General features: G+C 39.8%; 1 protein-coding gene across 14 annotated transcripts in view; it reads right to left on the bottom strand.

The window, feature by feature from the left end:
- Nucleotides 1-18,855, bottom strand: part of si:cabz01090165.1 (uncharacterized protein LOC100333421 homolog) — a 359,346-nt gene that overhangs the window by 170,525 nt on the left and 169,966 nt on the right. For all 14 annotated transcript variants that reach the window (XM_044202660.1, XM_044202664.1, XM_044202653.1 and 11 more), the window contains one exon: nucleotides 7,222-7,418. The gene's annotated coding sequence lies outside the window, so the exon portion shown is untranslated. The remainder of the gene's footprint in view (nucleotides 1-7,221; nucleotides 7,419-18,855) is intronic.

Below are 18,855 nucleotides of genomic sequence, written 5' to 3'. Positions count from 1 at the left end.
GTTGAAAATGCTGACACTATTTTCATTCACTTTCTATTTTTTTTATATTAATTTGCAGGCAGTCAATAAATATCTAGCAAATAACACAATAACACTCCATCTACTCTAATCAGAGATAATACGGCTTGAGATTTGTTGAGTGTGTTTCTTCAGTGTACATGGATGTTGTTCACTCAGATTGTAGTGGACGTTCAGTTGATGAAAAGCAGAATCTGAAGAGCTCTTGATTTGATTAGTTTCTATGTCACATGGTTTCTCTCTCTCTCTCTCTCTCTCTCTCACACACACACACACACACACACACATACAGTACATACTATAAAAGTCTTTAAGACTGCTGTAAAATCAGAAATACAGTATCACACGTGTGTGTTTCTAGGAGTCTGTGCACTGCTGCCAATTAAATCATAAAGAAATGCCAAGAAAAGTTTGGCAACAGAAGTGTTTCTTCTATCGCTAAAACACAGACATATAATCACACAATGGCACATGCACACACACATACACACGTACATGTGAAAATGACTGTTTAATGAGAGATAAAGAAAATATCAAGAAACTTCACTCTGAATAAAAGGTGGCTGCCAGAGTTCTGGGCAAGTTATTCGTAAAACCCAAATACAGGCGACCTTACCTTCAACAAACTGAATAACAAGGAGGCAAGCAGCAGTTTTTAGCAGCTCTGGTACATTGGCAGGAAACCAGCCATCGTTAAGAAAAGCTCTGAACTAATTAGACAGACAGTCGAAGAGCCTGATGCTTTATGGAACTGACTACAATTGCTGCTGTGGCACAAGATAATACCATGCAAATGAACAGGAAATGGGAATCTCTGCTCAGTGAAAACATTGAGAATGAAACATGGAAAGAAATGCACAAAAATGTTAATACCATCACTCATGTGAACACTTGGAAAGAACACTAACTAATGAGGTGTTTTCCTAACCCCAGACTACAAAAATAATAATCAACAGAACCTACTGGTGCATGGTGAACAAAGAGTAAAGAACCATCATTAAACTACTGTACCTCCATATATTGTGGTCATGCCAGAAGAAATCTTGGAGATTTTCCTTTTTTATAAAAAATTAATTAACTACAGACAAAATAATTTAAAAGAAAGTACAAACTGCAATCACGTAACTTTAAAAAACTCACTCTCTGGAGGAATAATCCATTCCAGGACAAAACACAAGCTCCAAAAGAGCTCCACAAACCAGACTTCAGCCTTGCGCACAACTACGAACTAAACACCATGATCACTGAACACAGTCCCCGGTCCGTTTTTGGGAGGCTGGATCCAACAAGCATAGGCAAACAGGTCAGTTTGTGATTGGACTGCTGACAACTGAAGGTGTAGTTTATAGAATTATGAATGAAGTTTTGACAGGTCTGACAGAGTATGGTATCAGGCAGAGGCGGATGATCGTCGCAAGTGGCTGAACTCGCTCATGCTCTTGTGGCTGAATGGGAGCAAATCTCTGCAGTGATAAAGCCCATGGTTTAAGGACATCATACCCGATACCCAGATATGGATGCTAAACTCTAACTTGTGGAGTCCACCGTCAGTCAAGTTAGAACCAAACCTATCCTCCCCTTCCTCGCCGCCGCTCCTCTGCTAACAGGAAGTCACCTCTGGGGGAGATATAGGGAGGAATGGAATGAGAGAGCGAGGGGTAGTGGAGGCCATCTGGGGCACTTTATTTGCTACTCCATCATCAAAACTGGATGTGTGTTATTGCTGAAGAAGCACTAATATAATTGACATACTGTAGCCATATTCTACAATACAACTCGTAGCCAAAGTTATGTGCAGAGTCAGCAGAAAATCTACAGCAAGTACACTGAAGGTGCTGACGTTAAATAATAACATGGCATGTTTGAAAAGAGCAGGAACTGTAATATTAACTGTGCTCACATTTATGAGCTAATAGGTGTAGGATTAGTATTTCATACATCCACATAACTCTGCACATTTACTAAATGACTGTACTTAAGTACCATTTTGAGGTATTTGTAGCATTTAAAGCTACTTTATACTTCTACATCACCAAATTTTAGAAGCCAATGTTGTACTTTTTACTGAACCACATTTGTCTGACAGATATAGATAATATTAAGATTTTACCATCAGCTTACAAAATATGGTTTGTAGATGATATTACCCAACATCATACAGTATATAGTAGTTCACCTTCGACCACGGCATTGAAATGCTTATTACATGCTGTATTATCATCCAATTATATAATATATATGATAATATGTCACTCTTAAAGGGGCCATAATGAGTACTTACGTATTTTTATTTACACAAGTGAAACTATAAATGCAGGACTGTTTTTATATTGTCTTCAATTTATTTATTTCACTTACTTTTACGTAAAGATTCAAATACTTCTTCTTCCAGCAATGATGCTGCTGAGTGGAAGCACCTGTGCATTCTCTGCTAAAACTGAAAGACTTGTGGTTACTTTCTGGAAAAATGACAAATGTATAACATTGTAATGTGTTCTTTTCTGCTTTGTGATTTCAACTTAGGTGAATTTTAATTTAAAAAAAATGTGCAGTGTAGCTTAAAAATAAATGCTAAACTTTGGCCAGAGGATGAATGCCCTGACCTGCTGCTGCGCTGCTCCTCTGCTGCTGGATGACCACAGAAGGAACACAGTGGCCAACACCATGTACTGTAATAGGCTTGTCTGCTCCCCGGCTCTGTCCAGATCAATAAAGTTATAAAGCAACCCAGAGAGAGACCCAGTGAGGCCGAGCAGCCTGCCAGCAGCCGGCCGTGTCCTCGGTCCCTGGCTGAGTCCACCGCTGCTGTCAGGGCGGTAATATGTCTGCTGACCTTGAGTTTGCACAGAAAGGAACAGAGAGCAACACACGCAGCAAGCTACTCTATTTCCAAAAGTGTTTTCAAAGTCCAACAGCAGCAACATTATGTTTACATCTTCAGGTATATTTATGGCATTAGGCAGACACTCTTATCCAAAAAACTCACAGTGAAGGTCAGCATTCATAAAATCTTCGGCCAAAGAGTCCCAGGAACTAGAAGTCCCTTTTCACCAGTCCTGTCTGTGTTTACAGCACATCTGAATGACTGGACTCTGATCAATTCAAAAGCAACAGCCTTCTTAAAGATGTACTTTTTGCACATTTTTGGCAATGTCTGAGTTGGAAGGGGAGACTGAAAGAGCCAGCATGGTGAAGCACCTGTCTGCAAAGTAGCACCATTCTGCCGAGCGTTTTCTGGTTCTCTGGTTGTACGTAACTGTATTCAAATAATTAACAAATTAAGTTGTTTTGTTTTCTATTTCACTTGTTCACTTTTGTTCAATCAGTTTATCTCACTGTTTTTAGACTAGTTGGGAAGTTGCCTAAATAACATTGTTTTCAATGTAAATAGTACAAGAAATGTCTATCCTTGGTCATGCTATTATATACTTGTGGAAACCAGTGGCCCTCTTACTGTTTGAATGAAGCTGAACGATGCTGCAACATAAAGACCTTAAAACCTTAAAGAGTTTCCCCTCAGGGATCAATAAAGTATTTCTGAACCTCCTGGGCAGCAAAATGAATCCAACACAGAAGTGCCAAAAACTGCAGTTCCTCGAGTGGCCACTCCAAAAGCGAGTCAATCTCCATAAGCCTTCACAGCAGAAATAAACATGATTAAGCCTGGTACAAAATTCATGTGAGGATCAAACGTAGAACTATGTTCCTCTGGCTGAAATGCAGGCATAATTCCTAATGAGGTTCTTGGGCTCCTTGATTGGCTCCCACTGATTAACGGATGGTATGTGCAAGACAAAGTAACTGCAAGTTACATTTATTTTTGGACCTGTTAACAAATTTGCTCCTATAGATTCTATTGAAATATTCCACAGAAGCTGTCCTATTCCTCCATACTGCAGAACAAGTCCTAAGTGCTTGTATGTAGCTTTTAAACACAAAATCTTTTAAATCTTGCACAAAGAAATTAGAAATTCATGCTCTCAAAGCAATGTCAAGTTACTGTAGTAATGTCAAGTTCCAGATCATTGTGGGTCCAGCCACAAATACTGAATTCATTCCCTCAACATTGTGTTATCTTTGACATCCCATAAATAACGTTATGTTCTGTTTTTTGTTTGTAGGAATTATTAATTCGAAGATGTGAAATTCAAGAGTACGGATTATTAATATGTGCACATTGTTAAAAACTATTTTGCCCCAGAACCCTTCCAGGCTCTGTCAGCACCAGCACAGGCTAAGAGACATGTAACATTTAGTAGACACGTTTTGGTGTCTTCCAAAAGGTGGCACTGCCGTTTGTGTTTGAAGAAAACAAGGGATTCTAGTCAGCAGCTTGCTCCACCACTGAGGTAAATTTGCATACAGATGGATAATGGCTAAATAGTAATGATAATAAAAGGTTGTCACTGCACCATTTGTCGTCACAGTAATACCAAAGCGTCACATGCACGTGATAACTGAGGGCAAACTTTCTGCCTAACAGCTCTGCAGGAATACGCTGCAACATGGCAGCTTCACTGCTAATGATGACTATTTATAAGACCATTTTCTAGTCACACTGCAGAACTCAAAAACAAAAACAACAGGGAGGTGGTGAAGGAAATCTCTTCAGAATTCAGGCAACACTTTTTTTGTACTGTGCTCCAAAAACTTTAACTTCAAAAACTTGAAATTTGACTTAAGCAACCAGACCGAGTTGAATATTCATCGAAACGGATGTGTAAAATCTCAGCTCTTCTGTTCATTCATTAAAGTAAACCCCACACAGGAGCAGCACTCCCTTCTTGTTGTAACTCTGTTGTTCGTCTGACTCGTGTCCCAGCCTTCACACTCATTATTGGTGCTCTCATCCTGCCTCTGTACTTCTTATTATTCTGCTTGTGACCATTAGGCCTGTTCATCTCATTACTGTAATTCTGATTCAAGGCCCACACCTGCCATTACTGCGAGCACTCTGTCTCATTAGGAAACTCCTGTCACCGCCACAGTGAATGCAGCAACAGCAAATTAGTTCTGATAGAAAAGCCTTCAATGAGACACAGAGTTGCAGCAGGAGAATATATGACTGTGTATATATGTGTGTGTTATAAGAGGGTGTGTACATTTACAAAAGAAAGACAAATTGCTAGTACACATTTGTGTGTAGGGTGAGTTTTGTGAGAAAAAGGAGAAAATGAAGCGTGTGGGTGCATGCAGGTTTGTTGTGCACTGGTTCTCATTTCAGTGTGTCTGTGTGTGTGTTAATGTGTGTGTGTGTGTGTGTGTTATGAGATCTATAGCTACCTAAGGGACCTATTTTCTTGTTGGAGTTGCTTCAAACGATCCAGTCGGAGGAAGAAACTAATGTGCCTATTAAGGCTGCATTACCTTAAGTCACTGTCTCGCTCACACACGCACACACACACACACACACACACACACACACACACTCTAATTGCGACTTGTTTCAAATGTTTTCTTCTTCTGTCATGAGTTTGTGTAAAAGCCTTGAGTGAGGTCACCCTCGGGCCACTGAAGCCCATCACACCCTGCTGTAGATTTATGGGTGTTAACCATTAAATTTGGCTTTTAAATCTTTTTTTCTGTTTTTGATGTAAGCACACAAAAAAACGTGGATGCAGTTTTTTGAACTCATTCATAAGGTGACTTATCTTGCAAGAAAGAATGAATGTCAAACTGGGATTAATGCTTATTTTGGGGGTGATTTTTTTTGCCTTTTTTTACCCAGCAGCCAAGGCTGACTGGAGTTGATCATGTTTGACATCGAGTTAAGAAACACAACAGGAACGTCTGCTGAGTTTCATTGATTTTCATATTATCTTGTGGGTAGCTCACCGATCTGTTGAATGAAAATTAAACTGTAAGAGGGGCAATTTTGACTTATGTCCCTGTATCTTAAACTGAATCTTAATCTTGAAAGAATATGTAATAAGGTTAAAACTGCATGGCTTTACAATGTTATTTCTCATGATTGTTTACCTGTTGAGAGTTTATAGTTCTAATGAATCTCTACTGGAGATAAATAAAAGAGAAAAAATGATTTACACAATAAATTACCAAAGTATACTGTAGGTGCAGAGAAATCAATGAAACAAACTCAGAACTCATGGCCATTACTTTTAAAATACAACACAGCAAACAATGTAAACATAAGAGTAATCCATAAAACCTGTTCCAGCCAAGTGGAGAGAGGACATTTTATAACAGCATGGTCTCAGTGTCAAATACCACAGAAACCAATTTGTTGAGTTACTTTTTATTAATCCCTGTGGGGGAATTTGTCTTCTGCAACAGACTCAAGTTACTGGTAAAGCTGCGTCCAGTGCATCCAACTCCAAGGCCAAAGTTTGGATCTATTCATTCCTATTACCCAACCTACATTCCAAATATCTGAAGCTGCAAACAGACCTGAAGATTATTGAAACTAGACACCCAGACATAATGACTTATGTCCAACAATATACATGGAATGACTAGAATTTGAAGTCCAAAATAAGCAAATACTGAGTAAATACAGAGGACAACAGTGAATGACATCTAGACTGGCAATAGCAGATACAGATATCCATCAAAAACAGTTTGTCTTGCTAATTCATGATGCAGTTTGCGTGGGAAAGGCAGCGAAATGGAGGAAAATTTGAATAAAACGTTTAAACTCTGCACTCTCCACTCTCCTGAAATATATTACAGTATATTCCAAAATTACACATGCTGGTGCACCAACAATAGACAAGATGTGTAAAGACAACAATGTGGCATGGCAAGGATCTTTCTCATGCAGCCAGTGGATGTTAAAATCACCGTGTAACCACTCTGTATGGATCTGTTCTGACACATGCACACTTTACATAACTCCTCCAAAATGTTTCTGCTGGACATGATGTTGAACTGTGCTAACAGTACTGCATTTATTTAAAGCTCCACTTATCAGTAATCAGCCTACAGTCTGCAAATCCAAATTCTGGCAGTCACCTCCACCAGTCAGACCTCATTTGTCACCAACAAGCTCAGCCAATCAAAAGTAGGAAGCCTTAGAAATATCAAATCTAATGTCTTTGAACCAATTCTTAATATTTAGATTAGATTATTTTGCTGAGACAACAGATTCAAATATAATTATCAAACTAAAAGCAAATCTTACAACCACAGCCATCAAGCAGCGTGACATTTGCATTAAATGACTCTTACTCAACAGCAGCCTACCTCTTTAGCAGGGAGGGGGGCCGTCCTCTTCGCACAGGGCATGAAACAGCGCTGGCGCTCATCCGGGTTCACGTGCACGTACTTGTGGTGCGCACGCCTACGTTGGTTTGACCGGAGGACTCTGCAGACGGGTGTTAAATGTCCTCGAAGTTTGTCACTGGCTCAACCAGCTGTCTGTCAAAGTCTGCCAAGATTCCCTGCAGAGAGACCAAGAGAAAAAGTGGTGAGAAGAGGGAAAAGGTTGAAAGGAGAGAGGGGAAGAAAGGAGGGAGGCAGACCAGTGGAGAGATGCAGTGAGAGGACGGCAGAGCAGCCAAATGGCAACTTGGCTGGTAAAGTGACATGTTCCTTCAATCAGCAAAAACCATCCATCAGTGGGAAGAGAAAGAGACAGAAAGAAAGCATCATGGGTAAAAAGAGGCACCGTTCCTTGTGGCTTATCAATGACAGAGTGAGAGAGCTTAGAGAGGAAGTGATGCTGAAGTTGAGACACAGCAGCTGAACCGCTGCCTATTAACCAATTAGCTGCAGCCATTACACTTCACCTACGGACAACTGATGTTTTACTGAAAATCAGTTCCTTTGAGAAATTGTGAGTGTCGTTTGATAAGCAGGCCTCACAGAACACAGCAGTACCACCACATAATCTTGCTTCTATTTTACATTTACCAGCACTATGGACAGTGACAGAGTCAGACCTGCCCTCCACTAGTTGAGGGTAGGTTTGAGGTTCAATAGCCACTTTGTTGGTCGTGTTGGACTACAAAAACACAGTCTACTCATGGTTGTGCCATCATGATACTGAGTAATGTTTCTTTTCCCTCAAAAAACTGAGTATCGACATGGGAATGGAGAGAACATGTCAACCAGACAACACCAAAAAGTTTCATTATAGCCTTAAAGAATTGATATTAATTAAGCTACAGCTAAAATACTCTACCACCGGTGATGTTTGATATCATTTCAGCTGGCAAAAGCAACGTTGTCAGAGCTGGCTAAAAGTAAAAAAAAACATGCTGACGTTCACCGAATGTTTTCTACAGTTCTTTTTGCTAATGAAGAAGAGGAAGGAGAGATAAAAGGTTTAATAAGAGTTGTGTTAGTGTTGGCGCTTAACAAATCTGGGTATTTTGCGGCTCCAATATGGAACCAGCTATCAGAACCCAACTGATTAAAGTCAAAATTTTTAGATGATGAATGCAGGAATACATTATTAAATAATTGTCTAAATTGTCACCATCTTAAGTTTCTGTTGTTCAATTATTTGATTAATCAAATCATTGTTTTTAGCAATAAATGGAAGCATAGCATGGAATATCAAGGTCAAAAGGTCACATAAACACAAAACACAGAACTGATTCTCCGTCTTAGACTCTTAAATAGCCTGGTGCCTTGAAAATTATTCATAAAATAAAAAGTCTAGTATCCTTAGTATGATATTACAGGGAAAACAAATATAACCATATGCCGTTGTTCTAGAGTGCTTTAAAGCCACAATTACCAACATATGGCTCCTGTCTGAACTCATTTTTCCAAACTGGATGAATGAAAACATAAAGAAGGAAGAAAATAAAAAAAAAATTGTTAACTAGCACTCTGATTTACAAATTTTGTTTCATTTTTGTTTATGGAAATCATCAGCACAGATGGAAGACATCTTTCAGGAGTTTGTAGTTTTTTAGTGTTTTTATTCTGATGTCAGGTCTGTTTTCTCTGCGAGGTTTCATAGAAATGAAAACATTGAACGTCGAACAAATTTGTCACAATAGTTTTAAATGTGTTTAAACTATTGAATACAAATTGATACATATGCACTAATAAGCATTTCTATATGATGTAAACGTTTTCATTGTGGCACAATAAAAATAATTGCTTTTGATTTGTCACTTGCTTCGTCCAGTGTGCCTCCACAAAGATTTTCCAGTCATTGATGTGAAGCTGCCAGACAGAAAGATGTCCAAAGACATGCCCATGAAAATAGTCCATGTAAGGAAAGATGAATGACACACAGCAAAGTTCATCACCAAAGATAAAATATATATATATAGAAACAATACTGATGCCCCAAAGAGTTTCCTAATAACAGTATGTTCAACGTGTTTTAACCATGCGACCACTCAGAGATGTTGCTGGACGTCAAAGAAATGCATTCTGATAATTCTACGGTACATCATGTGTTTATACTGCATACTGCAGTACACATGCTCTTGCTTTGTCGAGTCTGAGAAAACAACCCTGACGATGCCATAACGATGTCATTGAGGTCATCTCAGTTTACGCATTCAAATATATAACAGAAACCTGTCACAAACGGGTGGCTTGCAGTTTGACAGACATGGGTGTTCACCAGGCAGGGATGAGCTAGTGAAAAACTAATTGAACTTTCTTTTATGAATCTGTCTCTTGCAAATCCATGAAAGTGCAATACCAAACCATTGGAGTGTTCTTTGAATGTTAAATGCATCTACAATAAGATGTTATGGTTGCACCAATCAGTGTCAAACTGCAAAAACCATGAAAGCAACAAACTGTATGTGAATTTACAGGACGACTGTTCCATCGTCTAGCGGTGCTTTGTTGGAGGCGTTTGCAACACCTGGTTGTAAGTTCAGTATTTCCCTGCTGGGTGCACACAATTTGAAGATAAAAAGTTGACCTTGTCTGATGGTTGTCAAGGTTCTACATGACTGTTGCCTCTGATGGTAACACACTGAGGAACAAACAGAGCCAAGCGGGTAACCTTTGGGAGTTACAACATCACAGCCAGATGGTGTAAAGTCTCTCTCACTCGCCTCTCGACTCTTTCTACTTCAATTTTGCCTAAACTGTCTCTCTCTTCATCCCTCTCTCATTTATTTACATCTCTCCTTTCTTTCACCTCATCACTAAATACTGCTCTCTTTCTATCTCAGTCAGTAAGTTTCCAGCCTTTCTTCAACCCCACTGAGAGACTCAACATTCTCCCACAGAGACATATGGGAGATGAGTTTGGCCCACTTCCTAAATGTGTTTCCACAGTTATAAAAAGATCCATTGAGACTGAAGTGGAAAAGACTTAATAGGTGACTGCAGGAAATTATCTGGATTTCTAAGCACATTTTCTGGTTGGGAACTGTCAGCACTTCTGTAAAATAATGCTGGGAGTCCTCCTCCTGCTGCCCCGACTCAAATCAGCCCAGCTTGGCAACTCTACACTGGTCTCCACACTCTGCTTTGACCACTGTCCCCGCCTTTCTACTTGACCCTCAGGATTATGTGGTCATTAAAGGAAAAATCCTCTCAAAAAGTCCAACAAAAACAGTAATCAGTTTTGTAATTTGCATTCCTGAGTTTGCATAGGAGTTTTCTGTTTCCTGTGTGTACCTGCCAGGAGTAGAAAACACACTGTCACATCCAGATATTTCCTACAGCTACAACTGAGTGTGTAAGCAAGAAATAAAAGTTGCAGCTATCTAAAACTTCAACAGTGTCAGATTTTGGTGTCAGTACTTCACTCAGACAGAACAGGAAGAAACCAAATTTTACAACAGAAATTAAAACCTGGCAGGTCAAGAGAGGTTGAGGAAAGGTTGAAACACCAAATAATGACATTATAAAACATATACAACACTCACAAACTAACAGTATAATCATCACATAATAACCGCATAAATTCATGGGGCTTTTTTAAAACCGCACTGTAACTCAAACTGTACTTGGGGACTATCATTTTGTTATAGTTGATTTTATTTTCTTCCACATTATGTTTTAAAATGTTGTTCTAATTCATCTCTATGCTTTATGTACGGCACTTTCACCTGCGTGACAATTTGTCTCAGGATGATAAAATGTAAAAAAAAAAAAAAAAAACAAACAAAAAAAAAGAATAAAAAGGAAGGGTTTCAATGGTGGGTATTTCTTTAAGGAAAAAGTCTTATTTCAAAATGGATAAAATTTATTATTTTCCTCAAAATTCTACAATCAATACCCCATAATGACAACGTGAAAGAAGTTTGTTTGAAATCTTTGCAAAGTTATTAAAAATAAAAAACGAAAAAAATCACATGTACGTAAGTGATGCCTTTGCCATGACACTCAAAATTGAGCTCAGGTGCATCCTGTTTCCACTGATCATACTTGAGATGTTTCTACAACTTTATTGGAATCCTCCTGTGGTAAATTCAGTTGATTGGAGATGATTTGGAAAGGCACACACCGGTCTATATAAGGTCCCAGAGTTAACAGTGCATGTCGGAGCGCAAACCAAGCCATCAAGTCCAAGGAATTGTCTGTAGACCTCTGAGACAGGATTGTATCGAGGCACGGATCTGGGGAAGGGTACAGAAACATTTCTGCAGCATTGAAGGTCCCAGTGAGCACAGTGGCCTCCATCATCCGTAAATGTAAGAAGTTTGGAACCACCAGGACTCTTTCAGCGACAGGAACTGGGAGATAAGTCAGGATCGAGGGAAAGATGAAGGCAGCAATGTACAGAGACATCCTTGATGAAATCCTGCTCCAGAGCACTAGACCTCAGACTGGGGCGAAGGTTCATCTTCCAACAGAAAAAACAACCCTAAGCACACAGCCAAGATAACAAAGGAGTGGCTACGGGACAACTCTGTGAATGTCCTTGAGTGGCCCAGCCAGAGCCCAGACTTGAACCCGACTGAACATCTCTGGAGAGATCTGAAAATGGCTGTGCACCGACGCTCCCCATCCAACCTGATGGAGCTTGAGAGCTCCTGTAAAGAAGAATGGGAGAAACTGCCCAAAAATAGGTGTGCCAAGCTTGTAGCATCATAATATTTGAGACTGTAATTGGTGCCAAAGGTGTTTCAACAAAGTAATGAGCAAAGGCTATGAATACCTATGTACATGTGACTATTTTTGTTTTTTATTTTTAATAACTTTGCAAAGATTTCAAACAAACTTCTTTCACGTTGTCATTATAGGGTATTGATTGTAGAATTTTGAGGAGAATAATGAATTTAATCCATTTTGGAATAAGGCTGTAACATAACAAAATGTGGAAAAAGTGAAGCGCTGTGAATACTTTCCGGAGGCACTGTAATTCATCAGCCTGAAGTAATCTGACTTTAAAAAAATAACCTTCTGGTAAAAGCTGCTTCTGGCTGTTGTCCAGTATTCTCATCTTGGTAGGAAGCCACACATTATCAAACATGAAGGATGGAATGTGTCTTGTGTGAACCACAGGTCTATCTGCTCGAAAGTGTTAAGTGTATGAAGTGTTGTGCACACAGCGTTTGGCTCAGGTAGCCATTGTCAAAACTACAGTGAAAAGAAATTGCCTTCTACTGGTTTGACTTTCATTTCCACTTTGTAGCTCTTCTTATTATCCGGCCAGAGGAGCTCTGATCACTACACTTACTTCTAGTGGCTGCTTCAAATTCTGGCAGTAATTAAATTGAAGCTTATAACTTACTGTTGCACGCATATGCTTTGGATACAAGAATGACTTCATGCCCGAAATGTTAAATAGGATGTAAATTTATAAAATCCACGAGTAACTTTGTAACACCTCATATTAAACATGGTGACGTAGCCAAAACTATAGGCTTCAATTGAGTCTTAGACACTTGAAAACACTGACATGTGGACCTGTTTCATTCTGCTCATCATGCACATACTGTACATACTCACAAATTTGCACAAAATGTTTAGACCAACTCCCCATAAAGTGATACAGGTAGATCAGGGGTTTTCAAAGTCTGAGACTGTGGGCCTCCCCTCAGACAAAGCTTGGAAAAAGGCGCCTCCTCACCCCCCTTAGTTTACTTGCTTAGTTTTGCTCAATTCCTGGATGCCTATGGAATCATGATTATGTAATTTGATCCCATAGACACTCAAGATAGCCTAATATTGCTGTTTGACATAACTTTAGACTACACCAAATACATAAAAAGGTCTGATCTAAGGCATGTATTAGTTTCTGACTGGGAAAGTGGAAAAAACAGTAACATTTCCCAAAACTACTGTATCTTTGAACTATCTCTTTAACCAAATCACACTCTAATGTACTACTCTACTAATGTAATAACTAATGTAATATTTTTTCACTTCCACTGACTGAGCCTCCTCTGAAACTGTTTGGAGCCCCGCTGGGGAGGCCCGCCTATCACTTTGAAAACCTCTGAGGTAGATAAATAGGTGACCGTTAGAGGCTGATCAATTCCCCGGTGTGACCAATATTAATCGGCAAATCTTAGCTGATCTGTTTATATGTTGGATGATAGGTAACAAGAAATTATACATAAAAGCCAAAGAGCCCGTAAGTCGTCAAAAATCCAGTATCGGTCAGGCTCTAGTGAGCATGTGACAAATCAAACATTGAACAAATCCGAACATTTTGGATTTTGAATTGTGCATTTCTGTAAAACAATCTTGGCAGTTTAAAACAACCTTCTAGTATCAACTTCTGCTGATCCAATCGCTCTACAAGTTTACAAGTAAATACATTTTCAGTCCAACCTGGAAACATTTTCTAAAAAAGAAGCAAAGGTAGATCATATAGTGATTTTCATATCTCCTGACTATCCTAAGCCTCTAACAGCAATGATCCAACCTGGCAACTTCACACCTTCATTCTGCACCAAATAACCCTCCTCTGGATTTAACAGAACCTGAAGTGCTCTCCCTCTGTTTGTTTGTGTCTTGTCTGTATGTCTTTCAGAGCAAACTCTTATCAATCTAACCTGGCAACCCTTCTTCGCCCTGGAAAAACTTCTCCCGCTCCAAATAACCGCCCTTTTCTGTGCCCTATTACCACTTTGTTCTCAAATGGCTCCAAATATCTATGAGGTCAAACTTACAACAATCCAAACTGGCAACTTCACACTGTGTGAACAACTCCTTTCATCAGGCACCTGAATGAAATAACCTTCTTCTGTGGCTGATAGTATTTGAAGTGGCAACACAGAGTTTCAAGCAGTTTACTTCAACTTTGGAAACCTCACTTCAACCTGGCAACCGTAACCCTCTTGAAAATCAAATAACCGGCTTCATTTTCCCCTCACTCGACCTGATGTCTCCATCTGTTTGTCCAACCTGGCAAAATCACACTGTGTTAATAAAACCTTACCTCCGCCATCATGCATCAAATAACCTGCTTGTAGTGCCGTCATCAATACACGAAGTGCACAACATCATACCGCTCCAATCTGGCAACAAAAGTCTTTCTTGCTCCCCTGTCTCAAGCCAAATAACAAATCAATTTTCTTTAATATCATTGTTTTTTCTAGTGGCTTAAAATATTTTCAGGGTCACAAGTAATAGTAAACAAACCTGGCAACTCTATACTGTGTTGAAAACCAAAATCATCATGTTGCAGAATCATCAACATGTCTGGCAACAGGGTTGAAATATGAAAAAGAACTGGTGTTCCTGGAGTGTGTCTGTGCTGTTACACTGTTAGCAAGTGGCGGACAGCAAAAATACTCCAGCAACCAAATTCACAGAAAAAAAATCTTTATGTTCCTTAAAGGGCCACGCCACTCACTGATATCCCATGTAAAAAAATAAAAATAAAATAATGTAATTAAATAATGTAATTTGAAATCTGACATAGACAGGGACATCCTGAACAGGAATCCATTGGAATTTTCCTGTCACCTATTAAGGATTTTGTATGACAGTTCAAATATAAGGGGATTATGAATATGTTATCTTTCCTTTCCTCCATCATCATTCTTTTGTACAGATTTATTTCCGAGCATGGTGGAGAAAACTATTCAGAAAGTTACAGATACTAGACAAAGGTGACCTGGTTTTCCTACCTGGTGTGGCCCCTGTGAGCTGACGAGGTGCTGGATGAGCAAAGCCTGGAAGAACCTGTGTTTCAAAAATACACTGTAGGCACATCTCAGCTTACTATATTTCCAGAAGACGCGAGGAAGTGGAGTTCATTATAATAAGTCTCTGGAGGGCGAGTAAAGTCATGTGACCTGGACTGAAGAGCGACAGCCTGTAAGTGGTACACTGAGCCAAAAAACAAGCGACTTTGTTTCTTTCCACCCCGGATCAAAAAAATTAAAATATGTACATTTGTGTCCTTTGCACTGGCTAAAAATAACTGCCCTGGAAACCAATACTTACTTATGTCAGGCTTGTCTTCCTCTTCATCCTGGTCAACCTTTCATCACTTTTCCAAGTTCTCTGACACGTGTCAGAAATACAATAATAAATACAGTCTCTCTAAATTGGCAACTAAGTCTTTTCCCATCCTGCTCTTCAAGTTGTGAAAGGACAACTGAGCTTTCAACTTGCAAGGCTTTCCATCCACTGCGACTAAATTTCTCCTAAAAATCTTTAGCCTTGAAAACTCTGACTACCTTCAAACACTGTCACCAGCTGTTTAAAATGACTCCAACCTGGCAACTAACATCTACCCCCGCAAAATGCCCTCACCTGTTTTTGCTGGTATCCTCTAACCATTACCTTTTCACTGGATTAATATCATTCCAAATAGGCAACCTTGTCAAAGCACAGGGTGCTTCAAACAAGCTACAAAGCAATTGAGCCTCCATGTCTCCAAATTAGCCTGTTCACTTTGCTACTTAAAAAAAATGAGACCAACATGGCAACCGTCCATGTTCTCCATTAACCTTTGTACCTGTTAAACATCCTGACAACATCTGCCCCCACACGCCTCCCGTCCACCGGCTTAAAACTCACTCCAACCTGGCAACTTGTGCCCTGCATCAAACTGAGCCACTTCAAATCTGAAGAGCCTGACATGGCGACGGGATTCTTCCCTCTGTGCTCCCTCCAAATCCACTCACCTCCTCTGCTTAAAATCACTCCAACATGGCAACTCTGCCTTGCTTGTAAACCTCCCTGCAACCTGGCAACCGCAGCAGGTGCAGTGCTCTGTGGTGAGATAAGCTGAGAGGGACAGACTCTCCTCATCCTCCCCCACCCTCCCTCCTCCTCCTCCTCCTCCTCCTCTCGTCTCCTCTCTGTACACTGCAGCTTTGTTCAGACTGCGTGTCAGCGTCTTACACACACATACACACAACCAAATGTGTGTATCAGGTACTCTTACGAACACGGACAAGATGTGCAGAAAGTGTTTCTTTTACAGTGTACAGTGTGTGTGTGTGTGTGTGTGTGTGTGTGTGTGTGTTTGTGTTTGAAGGTCAGCACTGCAGAGAGTAGTTTCATGAGGTAAAACTTTTTGTCTTCTTTCCAACTAGACATGTCTCCATCACTTGTCACTGTCACATGTTGGTTTTACTGAACTTCTGAGGATGTTGAAATTACTTACAGTAATTCCCTGGAGGACTGCTGTGTGGACTAGGGCTGGATGAGAAGGCATTGATACGATAAGTAGTAACAAGTCTGTCTTCGACAGCATCGGCCATTTCAGCAAATGTCCAAAAACGACTGTATGTGTATGTATGTATGGAAATAGTGGGAGGAGGTCGAGGTGGATGGATGGATCAACATAACATCAGACTAACATGAGAGGCGGTTGTTTCCTATCTGTTCCCTAACGACAGTCGATGTTCTTTTAACCGTGACCGTGATCTTTCCCTAACCAAGTTGTTAAGTGCCTAAACCCAAAACCCCCCTTAAAGCCCCCCTCCACTCCACTCCCCCTTGCTTCTTTTCCTTCACTTGGATGTTCGACCTTCACTGTGCAGAATGATGCATGTGCAGAGTTACACTTGAATGATGTTTTCACTTTCATCTGCTGAAGAGGGCAAGTTTCTCTGCGCTCACATGAAATCTCCGTTTAACACGTGTATGTACGAGCATGGTCAAATATACCGCTAACACAAGGTTAATGTCTTGAGACCTCTAGCGCACATACACTCAGAATGGACTTTAAAGTGAAATAGGAGACAACTTGTGTGTAGAAGTTAAACTTTTGCACGGAACAATATTTGCATATTCATAGATTCTGGGTTTTTCAATAATGGAGAAGCAGTAGATGTAATTTAGAAAATGTTCAACTAGGTAATTGAACTTTTTGTGGGGAAAAAAGAATATCAGACATTATTGCAACTGGAGTATTTTTGCATGTCTGGTGGGGATAGCAGAAATGATTACATTTTGCGATAATAATTTGTACAGTTTTGGAAGGCACTGATAAATGGTACAGTATCAAATCAATAATTCAGTATTAAATCCACTTATCGAATCAGAATCATTTTAAATCCCTCATTGAATCTAATTAGGTTTAGCTTTCAGCATTTGCAAGTAACTTAAGTTATCAATAACTTAAACCTAAAGATCTATAATCACCGTTTGTTGGCCGAGAACAGTTTTAAGTGACATCCGAATTAATGTTCACAACCTGTAGATACAACCTGAAAACAACAACAGCATTAGATATGAAATGCTTATTAAATATTTATCTAACATTTTGAAATAACAAGTGTGGCCTGCTGAATTTCTGATTTAGAAATGTTAAGTTAGTAAGACTTAATTAATTATTGGTTGATTATTGATGATATTCATTAAAGCTGGATCATTTCTCTACAGAAGAGTCACCACTGTGCCTGTCTGAACTACAAATTCACTCAGTCCACTCAGTCTCAGAGAGGTATTACAGAGTGATGTCTCTTTTTCCATACAAACACTCTTTGGCTAAATACAGACAGCAGAGAGCACATTAACCAGACAACCGCCCAAAGTTATATTTTAGCAGCAGTATTAATGTTAATGTTAATGCTGATATATTCTGTGGCCTATGATGTTTGTCATTTTACCCAGCGACAGCGACGGTCAGCAACAGCTAGAGGAATAGCCTGCGGCTGCTAAACACCACCCATCAATGTGAGGTCTGTCCACAATGTCCTCAATGTTTTAAGTTGGCTTACCTCACAAGTGTAGCTAAATTTGACCACAGCCAAAAATGATTTCATCTTTTTGACAAAGAGGGATTTTTGTTTTATACGTCAACTTAAGTCAACTGGCTATAAATAAAGTGTGATCCCATATGGCATTTCATATAAAACCTGTGTGTATGCACCTGTTTATGTGTGTGCATGAGTGAGTGAGTGAGTGAGTGAGTGAGTGAGTGAGTGAGTGTGTGTGTGTGTGTGTGCGTGTGAGAGAGAGAGAGAGACAAATGGAGATAAAGGAAGAGAAAAAGAGCAAACGATAACAAGGGAGACACTTGGTGTTGGTAAATATGTAATGAGCTGCCATGAAGAGGACTGTAGTTTTACAGTAATGAAACAGAGCACTGCAGGTTGTGTGTGTGTGTTTGTGTGTTTAACAGTAAGGGCTTTCATCATGTGAAAATACACATCTGTAAGCGATGTGCTTTGACAACACACTTCTCTGCTGTCATGCCAGAAGAGCAGATATGAAAATCAATATGGATTTAAAAGACAGAGCGGATGGAAAAAAGGTTGAATGACTGGAAGGATCATTCCTTTGGTCTTTGTCTCTATAATCTGTGTGTGAGTGTGTGTGTGTGTGTGTGAGTGAGTATCCTGGCACATAGTTGACCTCAAGCACTTATCGTCATGGAAACCTCCAGCTGATTACAAACTGTAATAACCATATGGCCATGGTTTGTGGTAATGGAATAACATTACTGCTGCTGCTAACCTGCAAGTGTGTGTGCGTGTGAGAGTGTGTGTGAGTGTGAGGTTTGTCTGTGCATCAGCACGTGTGTGT

Source organism: Siniperca chuatsi, linkage group LG7 (genome assembly GCF_020085105.1).
Source record: "Siniperca chuatsi isolate FFG_IHB_CAS linkage group LG7, ASM2008510v1, whole genome shotgun sequence".
In the NCBI taxonomy this organism is placed as follows: domain Eukaryota; kingdom Metazoa; phylum Chordata; class Actinopteri; order Centrarchiformes; family Sinipercidae; genus Siniperca; species Siniperca chuatsi.
This window is presented reverse-complemented; position numbering and strand designations above follow the sequence as displayed.